The sequence below is a fragment of the Spea bombifrons genome, chromosome 13, assembly GCF_027358695.1.
Source record: "Spea bombifrons isolate aSpeBom1 chromosome 13, aSpeBom1.2.pri, whole genome shotgun sequence".
NCBI lineage: Eukaryota > Metazoa > Chordata > Amphibia > Anura > Pelobatidae > Spea > Spea bombifrons.
In genome coordinates this window covers 21,712,232-21,728,153 of record NC_071099.1, presented here as the reverse complement: position 1 = coordinate 21,728,153, position 15,922 = coordinate 21,712,232, and positions in this window count along the sequence as shown.

The window sequence follows — 15,922 nt, the reverse complement described above, 5'->3', positions numbered from 1 at the left end:
AGCGTTAAAAACATGGATGCTTTGGTCAAAACTCTGGGATAGAGTTAAGACAAATTCATTTTCAGGTTACCTGTGAGGGTCAAACCTAATCAACTGATTAAGGTCTAAGTCTAGACGAGGCAACGAGAAGGGGGCCCGATGGGGCCGATCTGCTGGCGGGTTCTCTGCCTATAGCCCAGTTCATGTGACTCTTCCTCACTCTCCATTTTGCCCTCTCTCCCCGACCTTTTCCCTTCTCTCTCTTTTCCCCTAACTCCCCCACCTTTCACCCTCTTGCTTTCTGTTGACAACTTAAACTCACAGGAAAATTCCTTATTTATAGCAACATGGTAATTACACACGGTTGTGTTGGGAACATACCAATTAAAGTGCAGCGTCGAATTGCAAGGCATAATCACGTATTTCCTTTTAATGGGAGTTATCTGGATAGATCACCGGGGATAATTTCTGGGCCTTTCTACAAACACACCGAGACCAGCGATAATTAAACACTGAACTTCTAAACTATAATTTCTGGCACTTTCTGTAGTTCATTTAACAGGATTCTCTTAATGACATTACAGCTTAAACAGGTTTAAGTCAATTTGTCTAATGAGACCTGAAAACATGTAACGCGTTATTGTAAAGGAGGTGGAGGCTTGGATGATATTCGGAGGCTTTGTTTGCTAATCTGGCTGTGAATGGATAGAAGGTCGGGAAATGCTGAACTTATTATCCATTCTAAAAGTGCTGCGTGCCCCAAGGAACAGTTCTCATAGCCCCAGGGTATAGTAAACGGCACGAAATGCATGTATTCAAGACAAGGTTGAACGCCAGAAGGATCATAATACCGTCGCAAAATGTCAGGGACATAGTCGACACCGACTTTGTTTGAAATAGTTTGTAATGTTTTGTGGGATCAGCAAAAACCATGGAACATCACGGAGAGAAGAGTCAGCAGCATGTGAAGGGATTTATAGGTTTCTTACGTATCCGGATACACAGGCTGGCAACTTTGTATCCAGTACTATTATAGCGACTTAGTCTCAATTAGTGAAAGAAATACCCAACACATTTAACATTCTGAAGAACACAGAAAGGATCCAGCAAGATGACAAATGCTTCTTTAGCATATTAAAAGAAACTTAGGAGGCTACGCCAACAGAATTCCCCCTGCGCTTGTCCATCAGCCAACCTGCCAGTATTGCCCCAGCTCCCTACGGGTGTTGGAAGTACCCAGAGGTAAGCAGTGTGTCTGTGACAAGGAGTCATGGATTTAGCCAAATCCTCCATGTGATAAAACCTTCCTGAGTTTTTTGGCAGTTAACTGCGTCTCAAATGCAACATTAATTCTGCTTTCTTGACATACAAGCAAAAAAAGATAGAAAGTCTTGGAGTCTAAACTTCACCATTCCAAGTCTATATTCCAACACTCCAAGTCTTAATACTAATATCCCGAGTTTACAGTATATTCCAATATTCCAAGTCTTCATAACATTCCGAGTCTATATTCCAACATTCCAAGTCTTCATGCTAACATTCCATGTCTACGGTATATTCCAATATTCCGAGTCTTCATTCCAAGATTCCGAGTCTATATTCTAACACTCCAAGTCTTCATAACATTCCGAGTCTATATTCCAACTCTGAATAAACTAATTCTTGTACTCATTTATGTTACATACAACTGTTTCTCACCCTAATAAGCCAACTTTCCATTTAATTTTGCTCGTTCAGGCTGATGCATTAATATCGAATGAATTATGATAGGTCCTGTTCAAGTCGGTTATTAGGAAAATGAGGGAAATTTGTAACGTCACCTGCAGGCAATGGGAATGAAGTCTACTATATTCTAATACCCCAAGCAAAACAATTAAAATATAGAAAAACATCATTTAAGAAGGAACGGGTTTGAGATTCCTGCTCTGGTGTCAGGAATTTAATTCAGCGATGATTTTTATTGAACCGGCTAGAAATGCTTTAAGATACGCGCATGCATTCGAAGCAATGTGAGTGCTATTAAACTAATTGCAAGAAATGTCAGGCTTTTTTTCTTGCCTCCAGCTGTAATGAACGGAGAATCTTTCTCTGCGCTTTACACCAAGAAAATCAATTTTGTAGCATGGAAATAGGACAAAATCTACCTTAGCCTATTAGAGAAGTCACAGAGTCTCGAAAATAAAATAAAACAGGGAAAAGGTAGCCCCCTCAAGCGGTATTAGCTGTATAAAAAATAAACCCCTGCAGGAACCCCAAAGAACTTTCCAGAAGATGGCGTCTGATGAGGTTTTCATGGCTATTCCAGTCCATTTCCCTCATATGGGGTCCCAAAGACCCCTCAAACGGTTGGGCTGGTTGTAGAATTACATAACGTACCCACTGGCTCATCCGTCGTCAAGGAAGTAGCTGGAATCCCGAGAGAAGACCCTCCAACCTTCTGTGATGAAAAAAGGAGCCGAGCATTCTGAGGCCCCCAACCTCACGTTCGGAGCTTCTCACTGGGAAAGGAACGAGGGATACTTCTTTCGTTTATTCTTGCTAAATCGTCTGCAATTTAAGATTCCAATATCCAGCTCAGGGGGTGAAAAATAGATGAGATTTCCGAACAAGGGGGATAATAATAATAATAATAATAAAATAATAATAATAAAGTAATAATAATACGATAATGATGATAATAATAATAATAATAAAATAATAATAATAAAATAATGATGATAATAATAATAATAATAAAATAATAATAATACAATAATGATGATAATAATAACAATAATAATCATAAAATAATAATAATACAATAATGATAATAATAATAAAATAATAATAATGCAATAATGATAATAATAATGACAATAATAATAATAAAATAATAATAATACAATAATGATGATAATAATAATAATAATAATAATAATAATAATAATAATAATAATAATAATAAAAAAATAATAATGGCAAATAATAATATCCTATATATATCCTAGACACCCATAAAGCATGATATACAGGAACTTCACAACCCCATAAAACATATTAAAGACGGTCAGGATACAGGATAATGAAGACAGGGCCAGAGGTGAAAGAGTCTATGATGGTGTTACAGGCAACTGCCTAGGACATGTTATTAGAAATCCACTGAAGGCAGCCCTAGAACATGGTAGTGGATCCATGGAATAGCCTTCCAGAAAAAAAAATGCGGAAATACAACCATTGGGAATGTGCCAATATTTCATTTGGGGGGCTGTGGATATAACCCGTTAAAATACATTGTCTGCAACACAAAAAAAACTTAAGTAAAAGCTCCGTCCCTGGAAAACGACTATTAAAAAAAACAAAAAAACACAATCGCGGTTTTCACTGTCTGTTTTTTTTTTTTTTTTAATGGCAGAACTGATGAAAACTTTACTTTATGATTCTTGAAACTCTAACGAAGAAATTACTTTTAAGAGACAATTAAAACAAAATGGAACGGATTTGACCCTGACTTTGCGAGTACCGTTTTTCCCGTGTTTTACACCGGAATTAGCGCGTGCGGATGCAGTAAACGGCTTTTTGTTACTGTTTTTGGCGTTGATGCATTAGAACACAATCCTGTTCCGAGCTCACACCACAGATTGCTAATTTCACCATAGAAAGCATTGCTCTATTATATTTCCAAATCGGCAATTAAGATAGGGCGATTGCAGTTCATTTACATGCAGTAATTACCAACCTTCCCGCAACGCTCGCGCGTTAACCCTTTTTGTGCTGGAGGGAACAATTATTGCATATTATTAGGCCTACGCTATTGTATGCATTTCTTTGTATGTCAAAAAACATGTTGCGTTCTATTACATCAAATAACGTGGTTCCCCATAAAATATGTGATTCTTCTTATTTATTATTTTTATAAATAAAAGATTATTACATCATAATCCTCTGTAATGTTGATAGCCCAGTGGGGATCGGCATACCTGGGGACTTTTAGGTCCTGCTGATGTTGGTGGGCGGTCCTACTGAGGTCAGTGGGCGTCCCCCTAAGTAAGTGGGAGTTCCCACTGATGTCGCAGGACAGCCCCCCATTTAAAGGGGGAAAGTGGTGGGGAGTGGGGCATGCCAGAACCCCTCTTTTACGGCCTGGAGAATTCGGGTGTCTACCTGGAGAGCCGGTGAAACCCAGAGAGGTCCCAGGTATGGTGATTGGCATGCCTGGGAACGTTATGGCTCCGGGTAACCAGAGCCCCCCCTTCCGGGATGTGGGCAGGAAGTCCCGATGATGTCAGTGGGCAGTCTGGCTGACATGCCGCTGTTTTACAAGGAAAGGGGCGGGGAGTGGGGCGTGTCAGAACGCTGCTCCCGCGACACAGAGTTTTACGGTGGCGACCCGGAGACGCAGAGAAGCGGCGCATGGCGATTGGCTGCCTGTTATTTGGCAGAGGGGGCTGAAGCCACCCTAGGCCAGAATATACGGCTACCTCCAGCATCTATGTCCATTGGAAATGCTTGGAGGTTATGCGTTATTCCTCCAGCTGCGTCCCTAAAAAAACAAAAAAATGTAAAACTTCTGGTCAGTTTATTGCGCAGGCTTAAAAAAAAAGAAAATGGAGTTTACTTCTAACAATTGCCGTAGCGGCGTCTCCTCGCAGGATCATCGGCGTGTTATTACAAACATAAATTTGCACTAATGTTCACAGTGGGAGCCGTAAAAAGGTCCGAACTAGGAGGTTATTATAAAACCTTGTATCAGACCTTCCTACGAGCCAGCATAAAATATCAGTCCCCGACGGCAGATTCGGCTCATCGTACATCAAACGCGGAGCCGGGCGCCGGAAAAAAAACTGAAAACTTAAGAAAAGGGGTTTACGGTCTCTGTCTATAATTATATATATTATGTGTGTATCGGTGTGTTTGTGTAAATGTGTTTAATATCGGAGACGCGCAGCTTTGTCTGATTTAGAATCTAATATTTTAAGACGCCTTATTGCGATAATAGCGGGACATGGAGTTCTGCGCATGTGGGGTGAAGCAAGAATACTGCGGTCTCCGTACATTAAGCAACGGGCTTTTAATAAAAGAATATTGTATTTTATCTACACATTTTAATGTATAAAGCCGTTCCCTGCTGTTTCTATACACATTATCGGGGCTTTTAGGGCTTCTTTGTTTTGTTTTGGGGCTTTTAGGGCTGTAGAACCCTGCGATCCCCTCATACCCAGCAAACATTCTGACTTCCTAGAAAAGAGGGGCATCGGGGGAGGAGAGAGGCATCAGGACACTTGGCAGGTATGCATTTTCAGTTCCCGGTCACGGGATGGATGATAGATAAGATAGCCGCGTTACCGCTGGCTTCATGAGCACAGTATGTTGTAGTCCCGCTACATTAAACATTTCCATACGTGTGCGCGGTACGCAGGACCCCGGCGGGAGGAACCCAGCAGGTTTTCCGCGCGCCGCTCTCGCCTGCCTAAAACTTCCCTCCCCGTTAAAATTGAAATGTATCCTTTCGCCTTGGGCAGCAGAGATATTATTACTAATAAATATTAATGTAACTGCAAATGTCATTCAGCGTGTGAGATACCCTCAGCCTGGCCAATATTCACTAAAAGGAAAGAATGATAAAACGAGAAGCCCCCCCCCGCCGCTCCATGGTACGGATTATTAATTCTTCTTATTTACGAATAGATTTTATGTGAAACGAAGCGGGGAGGAGAAAATATGACTTTACTCAATGGAATACCGAAGCCTTTCCAACGAACTTGTGTCATTGGTCACGGCGTATATGGGATGACCTCAATGGGTCGCGCAACCGATAACGATAAAACTAATTATATCGCACGCTTAACCGGGAAAACGAAAGTATCTTTGGATTGCATGTAAAACATTGTTTTGCCCAAACTGGTCTATGTGGTGGCCGTATTTTTAGAGAGAATATCAGTGTAGACGGCTCTGGGTCGGACTGGGGATGACGTAAGTGCAGACGATGGCTCGATACGTGAGGGACATCAGACATATGGCGTCCACAGAGTGACTGGCCAAACTAAATGTGGACACTTGGTAGGTATGTCCATATCTAGGAACTTTCAGGAGCCGGCTCCCCGGAGCCTACCCTTGCTGGGCGTGGCCAGATCTACCCAGTGATGCCGGTAGGCGGCCCCCCTGACATTGCGGGACTCAATGCCGTTTAAGGGGGAAAAGGGGCGGGGAGTGGGGCGTATCAGGCCCCCGCTGGTGCTTCTCCCGGAGTCTCTGGGCCAGGGGGGTTCCCAGGCATGTGTTAGAGACCTCCGTCCACCGCAAAGCTGCTTCTTTGTAGAGCGACAGCGATTTTCTACATTAATCAGGGCCGGATCCCTCCTGCTCAATAACATTTTCATTCATGTGGATAAAGCAGGCTCTCCGTCCCCGTTGGACTTGACATTTATTGATGGCGTCTCCTGCGCCGCCAATGTTTTTAATTTTAATTAATAACTTCCCGCGCTCCCATCGTCTCCCTGCACTTGATATTTGCATTAACATGCTCCGACGGAGGCTTCCCTTCCAAACTCCGCCGAACATGATTTTGACGCCTCGATCCTCATTTACCGAAAGGATGCTTTGAATAAAGGATGGAAAACATCTCTGCGGGAGCCTCTTCTGATAGCATTGGGATAATCGGCAGTCGCCCCCCCCCCCAACGTTCACAGCTCGACAACCTGTCTTTGTGTTTTACTTATCAAATTAACCCTTTGGTGACAGTTTTCTGTTGATACACCATTAAAACCAACTGGAAGAACGTCATAGGAAATAACCAAACATCAACTTATATGATGACCTCTGGCCGGTAGCAGAAGCACAGAAGGGGCTTTACCTGCTAAGTTCTGCCAGCAGGGGCAATTAGATGAGGTTATGGACGCATACGAGTCAAAACTACAGGTAACGCACCTCACCGGCAGCATGAACATGGAAAGATGGGTCAACCAAGCCACACTACGATGATTGGCCATAACTGACCCATAAATTCCCCATATCGTCTTATCAATACTACGCAGGGTTAAACCGAAACGCTTTCTATAATCTGCAGCTGTGTTTATCATGTGCGGTTCTTAAGAGGAAAAATGCGTAATCTCATGTATGAAAGCAACATATACTTAAAATAATGATTTTTTGCAGAAAAATAAGTATCCCTTTAAAATGTAAATCATTATTTTATGGCTCAAGCTGATGAATCTTTTATTTGGACAGGACAGGGGGGGCGGTGTCTAGCGAGAGATCGACAGGGGCGCAGCCGGCGCGTTTCGCCATTTCTGCCTCTGGGACGCGAAGGGTTAATCCACACGGAGGGTAGAGGATTTTGCTGTAATGACCCGTGAGCCAGAGGATGAATGCTTTCTATTATTCTATTTTATCAAAGTATAAAAGTTTGCAGTGCGTCATTTGAATTCCGCCCAAGTCGGTAATGGCCCTGCTGGACGCACACCAATGGACTGCGAGCTCACTAACTTTGCAATGTACCCATTTTACAAACGAAATGGGGCTGCAGGCGGCCAGCCTCAAACATTAAACATTACCAAATAAAAATAAATGATTTTACCTCCTGGAAAGGGCACGAGGATTACGCACGACAGAGGCAATTAAGAGTCTAGACATAAATCCCCGATAAATGCATTTTTATTTAAACGGCCTCCGCTAGACGCTATAAGCTAATTGATGTCGAATGTCACGATACAGAAAACAATCAGGTACTTAAATTCCCCCTTTTCAAATCATAAGTAAACACTCAACCATCAACAAAACGAAGAAAGAAATGGATAAAGGAAAGGTATTATTTATTTTTTTGTAGATTAAATCTATGTTTTTTTTCTATATTTTAGTTTAAAAACATCCTGTTTTGGAGCAGCTGAGAAAGTCAGAGCAGCGCATTACCAATGATAAAAAATAATAATGAAAAGGCAGAGAAATGACTTAATTTTAAAAGGATTTAGATCTTCTGCGTGACGGAAGGAAGAGCTCAGTCAGGGAACTACAGACCGCTGAGTCTAAAACTTTATACGTTTATAAAAGGAAATGCATAATAAAATATTCGCCTAAAGTACAAAGTGATGAACGTGAGTCGGCTTTTTTAAGACAAAATTAGCGCCTGGATGAAGACATTAGTTTATTTCAAGAGAAAATATTTAGAAAATTCCAAAACTTTTGGGCATTTTCCCACCATAAGCACTGATAAATCCAAAGGTAACCGTTTCACAGGCATTTTTCAACACGTGGTTTAACCCTTGAAGTGCTCGGAAAATGACTCACTTGTCGCCTCTCAGCCAATCAAATAATTAATGTCTCCCTGATTTGGGTAAGAAACCTGAAATTTCTGGGAATTGTTTAGAAAACCCCCCTCTTTTTTTAGTACATTCCATCTCAAAGTGTTCCCGCTAATAGAATTGTGTTTTATTATAATGTTTAGTCGTTTTAAGAATTTACTGTCCCTCTAAGTATCAGATTTGTATATTTTATGTGTTCTTTGTAATTAAATTTCATAGAAAAGGGGTCCGCGAACTCTGATAAAACTCTGACGCTCCATCCTCCGCTGCTCCGCAAGGTTTGAGCAGCGGGAGTTACAGCCGGGGGGGGCGCAGTTCGTAAGCGACTTTGCAAAGCGCCGACGCATTTTGCTGTCTGTACAAATAAAAGCATGTATTGCTAATGATCATCTTTCTTTTTCGGAAAAAAACAAGCAAATATTTAACATACGGCCGCAAATCTCATTCTTTTCCGGCATTAAACACAAACAAATTGACTTTGGTGACTTTCGACGGGGCGTATCTGTTGTGAAAATGATTAGTTTAAGGTCGCAAACATCTGTTTTTTACAGCAATCCTCCGAATGACATTTTGTTGGCAACAGACAGCCCGAAAGTCATAATTTTAATGAAAGCGCGTTCACCGCTTCATCTTATCAAATCGCATTTGCATAATGGAAAGTTATTAAATTTCCATGTTTCTAATTTCCTCCTCGGCTGCAGAGTCCGTTCCCGAGCTCCGTGCGTCGCGAAAAAACCGCCAACGCGCTCTGGAAGGTCACACTCGCCAGATACCGGCTTGAAAAATGTGTTTAATCACTCGGGTTAGGGATGTAACGCGTCCGCAGAGAACGATATTCCAGCTAATGGGATGAGAAGAGGCCGTAATTAGAAGCCAAGAGGAAGATTGCTTTGGGAACTTTGTTCGTTCCAATTCATCAAAGAACGCCAATTAGATGCGTTAGAAATAAGCGTCCCGGCCAATCACAGAGCTCGGATTATCAACGAGACCCACTGGGAGGCAAGCATCCCTCTATCTGGAAAAATTAAGAAAATCGGGTTATATAATGCTCTTCTGTTTTACCAAGAAAGTTGGACTTGGTGTTGGAACTTAAATGGCTGCTGTTTGTAATCAGGAGCAAAAGGGGTTATCAATCAACTTGTCCTCCAAAGGACAACAGCTGGTATCGACCAGTCCGGAGAGAGGATCCAACCCAAAAAGTCTGATGAACTGGGACCCTCGGGAAAAGATTTTTAAATTGAAGACCTAAAATTCCACGAGACCATAGATGTAACAATAAACAACAGTTACAATGTATTCCTTAAAGTGACTTAAAGTCAAGCATAATGTTATTGGGAACTTCGACATACTGAGCGTTTGCCCGGACCGGTTTCATTTGTCCTTCTCCTTTGTTCTTCTCCTGGTGGCAAATTTGTGTAAAAGCCAACAACTTGAGAAGAACATAACAACAAGAGGAACCCTGCGTGTAAAGAGTCCACCAAAGCTTAGGTGGCCTTTCCACCACCCTACGTCCAGCAAAGTTTCTGCACAGCCTGGGGGGCACCAAAATCCATGTCTAAAAGCCACCTGCCTGTTCATCTTCTCATCTTGGAGTGGGTTTATAATCTAAGATTTTAGGACACAAACCAATTTTCTTGGACCAACCTCAACCCTAAAATGTATTAATCACGTTTGGTGACATGTTCCGAGCGTTCTCATCAAATCTTTTTTTTAGCCCCATAATAATCCTTAAATCATACTGAACACATGACACATTTCTCTCTTTTTTAAACTACTTTTTAAATCCAATATAAAGCAGCCGGATCAGATGGAAAATCCCCGGGGATCAATTTAATCGGTTAGTACATCCCGAGGCTCGTGGATTTTTGACCTACAAGCACATTTCAGCATGTAAAGCGCGTCAGTCTAGAGACTTGACTCAAGTCCTTGGAGGATCCTTTAAACATCGCAGTCACTGAATTCTTGTTTCCTGATGTCGCATTTCACCCTTTTCTCTGTCCCATGGCCAATCCTTTGATAAATTAAAAAAAAAAGGGAATAAAAATTAGCAGCTGAGCCCCGGTCCCCAGGCGATGCTGGGCTGAAATCACTCGGTGTTAAAAATAAACACTCGCAGATTGAAATCCACATTTCCTTTAAATGGCCTTTTCTTTTTTTTATGTGGAAAATGAGAAGAACTTGAGAAAGTTCCATCATTCTTATAGTGCTGTATCCCGTGTCGTGAATCTTTCTGGAGTCTTGGTGCTCGCATGCTAGCCCTACCTGCACAAAGCGCTGCTCCATGGGACCTGGGGACATTCCCAGGCATGCTGACATCACACAGTGACATCATCAATGAGTGAAGGGAGCGCAAACCTCTGATGTCCCTGTGGTGCGTAAATGTCCTGCTGGTCTATAAATCCTTAATGCCCCTCTCCCATCCCCGATACCCCTCTTTTCTAGAATGTTTGCTGGGTATGAGGGGATCGCAGGGTTCTACAGCCCTAAAACCCCCCGATAATGTGTATAGAAACAGCAGGGAACAGCTTTATAAATTAAACGGGGTAAATAAACCCCATTATTCTTCTACTAATTACCCCACCCGGTTACATAATTGCCAATCAATAAATCAGAAACCCCCCAAATCCTGACCCTCCAGCCGCACCTCTAAGACAAACATGTCCCCCATGCTGAACATTTCCATTGCGCTCTCCTGATTGATGGCGAGTTTGATTTTGGTGACAGGTCAATCTGAAATAAAAGCGTTCAACAGATGAATAGTGAAGAATATTTCAAACGTATCAGAGGCAGAACCCCGGCCGCTTGGCTCTTCCACGGAACGTCTCGATGCCTCAGCCTTGATTCTTGAGACGCAGCTTGTCCCATCTATCTGACGAACAGCTGATTGCTTGGAGGAGAGAGGCCACTTCTCAAGGTCAAGTGGAGATGCCGCACTTCCCGATAAGTATGGGCTCCTGACGTGACCTCCATTTTCTCTTTTATATATTAAATCTACGCTTTGCGGCGTCTCGATACCAACTCTTTCACAGCTCATCAAAACAGCCTTCAGGATTTGTATCTTTGTTGTGTTAAAACGCTATTGTTTGAGGTTCGAACGATCGCCGCTGAGATGGAATATACTTTCCGCTGCGTGAATACAGCGTTGAATGTTCTTAAAATCCTTTAAAAAAAAATGGGGAAAAAAATAAAATTAGAAGACAATAATTCCTGCAATATGGAAATATTAAAAATAATATTTAGAATCTTATAGTTACTTGTAATAATGTTACTTTCGACTTAAACAAAAAGCTTAAAACAAAATCAAGCCTCTGCCAGGTCAGGTTTTGTTGTATTTTATGAGGATAAGTCATTAATGATCAAATTATACTTTTTTATTAAAAAGGGGAATTAAAAATGGCGTATAACATATTGGCATTAACGATTAATTTAACGGCAAGGTCTGTGCACGGCACACACACCGCTACATTATCACGGCGGTAATAGGTTTAATATTACGCTGGGCCCGCAATATTTGTTTCATAAGAAGAGAAAGCCAAGGGGGTAAAATAAACACTCGATTGAACGCGTATTAACCTGCAATCCACAAGGAAAGTGATAAAAGCGCGAGGTTTTATTTCAATATAAAGATGCTCTCTAGTGGACAGCTTCGTAATGGGAACTTGGGGGTATAGAATTTATTCCGAGCCGGGATAGAACAGCCTCGGGGACAAAAAGTTTCAGGAAAAACACACCGCCGAGTCACGTAACATTAAACAGATATTACGGTTATTCCCTAAAGAAATTAAATATGATAACCGACCCTGTCCAGGCTGCTGTTTCATGTTCTTCATAGGTCCTTCACAAACATAAGCATTTGGTAAGATTCTAACGATGATGAAAATTAAAGATGTAAGAGGGAAAAGGACACTGCTCCGGAGAGCTTGCAATCTAGTGTCTGCCTTTATGCATCTTTCTTATGATAAACTGACCTACTGAATTAGCCCAACCCTAGGATAGAGCTTTGAGAGACCAACTGGAATAATTTATTTCAGGAGGAATAAGACTGTTTGGAGGGAATTACGGAACTTGGAAGCAGTAGGGGGAGAAAGGAAAGAGAGAGGGAGAGGTTCTGATGGGCAGGACGTGAGAAAGCACTTAGGAGACGGAGAGGTCTGCTGGGCAGTAAAGGTTAAACATTGAGGAGGAGAGAGAGGGCTGCTGGGCAGTAAAGGCTAAAATATTGAGAAGAGAAAGGTCTGCTGGGCAGTAAATGAAAAAGTACTGAAGAGAGAGAGAGAGAGAAAGAGAGAGAAAGAGAGAGAGAGTGAGGTCTGCTGGGCAGGAAATGAGAAAAGATTGGGAAGAAAGAGGTCTGCTGGACAGTAAAGGGAAACAGATTGGAGGTGAGAGAGGTCTGCTTTGCAGTAGAGGAAAAGGATTTAGGAGAAAGAGGTCTGCTTTGCAGTAGAGGAAAAGTGTGTAGGAGAAAGAGGTCTGCTTTGCAGTAGAGGAAAAGGATTTAGGAGAAAGAGGTCTGCTTTGCAGTAGAGGAAAAGGATTTAGGAGAAAGAGGTCTGCTTTGCAGTAGAGGAAAAGTGTTTAGGAGAGAGAGGTCTGCTCTGCAGTAGAGGAAAAGGGTTTAGGAGAGAGAGGTCTGCTGGGCAAGAAAGGAGAAAAGATTGGGGAGAAAGAGTTCTGCAGTAAAAGAAAAAGGATTGAGCATTGCAGAGGGTCTGCTGAGAGAAGAGTTCTGTAATAAACTATAATGAGATGGATTACACTAAAGATACTCTGTAACAGTGGAACGGCGGCAGATTGTGACTATACATCATGTACACACGTTAGTGCAGCCAGTAATTAATATTGTTTTCATTTTTAATAATGCTACTGTCGTTAAAGCTTTAATCTACGTGGAAAACAAAATTAGATACACGTTCCAATTAGTGTCCACGTCTCAGGTAAGGGGAGAGCAGGTTAGCGCGGTCTTCATGTTGTAGAATTTTAATGATTTAATTAGAAGTTCCTTCCTGACTTCCTTACTGCTGGTGCGTTGAACTCTTGGAAACAGGGATACGTGGTTACTTTCTACAACTAGAAGCCAAGGCGATGCTATGATGTCATTAAACTCCTTCATATTTATTATTTACTAAGGTGTTTCGTACTCTCTGTCTCTCGAAGGGTTAAAAACCTGTTAAGAAGCATGTGGAGGTCAGTGTAAATTGTTTAACCGTTTCTTTGCCAGGGGTCACTAATATGTTAAGGGGTCTGGGAGTCCTGTGAGGTCATATAAAGGCTTCGTAGAGCTCCTGGTTATAAGAACAGTGAAGCAGATGCCTACAGCTCTCCTCGCGAAGGAAAAACATGGAGAAGACTCATTAATGGGAATCGGGGCCTGGGAGACGTTAATGTCACATTGTAACAAATTGAGCAATGTTCCTGTCATCTGTAACCACCAGCCCAAAGCTCCAGAGCATTACTGTATCCAAAAGGCAAGAACGCGGCACGTCAAGATACGTGGAACATGAATGAGATCGCGTGTGCGGACTGAGGATTGCGTGGGACGTTGATTTACTCCACTGTGACACAGAGAGACTGACACATGTACACTACGTGTAACATGTAACAACACTGTGGAGAGAGAGTGTCACATGGTAGCTGGAACATTACTAGGGCGATGATGTCTGCCTGCGCGGTTATGGTGCAGATGCCAGTTATAAAATGATCTCCGTATAGCCCGGCGTAGCATATGGACGTTTCTAGTGAGACACAGTTTTAAAGGTAGATATAATAAAACCAAGGGCTATGCCGGTACCGTGCCCCCCCCCCATGTCCCTTATGGCGGTTCTATGACCAAGTCAATGCAGACAGAGTTCGCTTTGTTTGTAAGACAGGAGCCAAACTAACTTAATGGTTTGAGGAGTTGGAAGCCCTACTCAAGAGCTTACAATTGAATAATTTGTTGTGCAGCAGATTGAGAAGCCATTTACCAGACCGGTGTCTGCACGATGTATTTGGATTGTTAGCTCACATGGCAAGCCCAGCTCCTTTCTTTTTATTGTAAGGAGACTCGCTGCTGCGTAGAGCTTTGCTGCATACTCATCATTGTGGGTGCGTATCCCGCCATGATGTGCGAGGCATTACCACTCAACATACGCTTATACAGTCTAGATCTATCTACCAGTGTGTGGGGGGGGGCAGCAGCCTCAGTTACCCCACGTCAGTGACACCCCATGTTGGGCAGGAATCCTGGATTGTGAAGCCTTTGAGAAATGGCTTAAGGCAGCTGAGGGTCTCAGGAGACAGACCGCGAGTGGACAGCAGTGTCCCGTCTCTCCGAGAGTCTGCTTTCTCATCGATATCAGAGTTTATTTAGCGCCGGGGAAGATGCGGAGCTGACAGCCGCCCGTCGCGAAGCCGCTCCACTTAGCCATATAACAGGTAGAGGTTTGGCAGGAATCCCCGCGCTCCTTCACTAGGCATTAACGCTGCAAATAATAAGCATTTCCCACCGGCTCGGGGCAGGAGACTGTTATACCCACCGGATGCTTCCACCGCGGCAGCGAGCAACATTAACTCCGTCCTTATTGTCATTAAACACTCAGATCACAGACACAGCCGTCTTATAAAGCCTCGGCATCTCCACTCGGTGTGCGGCTCGCGGGCATCTCCTGCGCTGAAGCTGCCTGTAGAATACAAAAACTTTAACCCATTAGAGGCCGGAAAGCAGGGCCGTCTGTTGGGGGGCCAAAGCGAGGGGAAACGCCAAATATTTAAAAACGCAAAAATATTTCCTTCCATCCACAGAATCAAGAAAGGAAGCGATACGTGGAACAAAATGTCATTCTTATCGGTTCATGGTGGAAATTGCCGGTTACACACACATTCATTATATATATATATATATAGAACCCGTGGAAAGGGTTAATTGTTTCAAAGCTGACGGCATTTAATGGGATGGTAACTGCATCATATTAAAGACCACATTTACATTCACATCCATGGTATGTTCAGGGGATGGACACAAAGTATCGTAGTCTGCCCCCAGCACTGACGCCAAGCTCCTCAGCCTTCACCCAGCACTGACGCCAAGCTCCACGGCCTTCACCCAGCACTGACGCCAAGCTCCACGGCCTTCACCCAGCACTGACGCCAAGCTCAACATCCTTCTCCGGGCACTGACGCCAAGCTCTACGGCCTTCACCCGGCACTGAAGCCAAGCGCCTCGGCCTTCACCCATCACTGACGCCAAGCTCCACAGCCTTCACCCAGCACAGAGGCCAAGCTCTACGGCCTTCACCCAGCACTGACGCCAAGCTCCACGGCCTTCACCCAGCACTGACGCCAAGCTCCACGGCCTTCACCCATCACGGATGCCAAGCTCCACGGCCTCCACCCGGCACTGACGCCAAGCTCCACGGCCTCCACCCGGCACTGACGCCAAGCTCCACGGCCTCCACCCGGCACTGAAGCCAAGCTCCTCGGCCTACCCCCAGCACTGACGCCAAGCGCCACGGCCTTCACCTGGCACTGACGCCAAGCTCCTGGGCCTACCACCGGCACCGACGCCAAGCTCCTGGGCCTACCACCGGCACTGACGCCAAGCTCCTGGGCCTACCACCGGCACTGACGCCAAGTTCCACGGCCTTCACCCGGCAGTAACAAATTCCGATCTATAGTCGGGGATAAAGTAT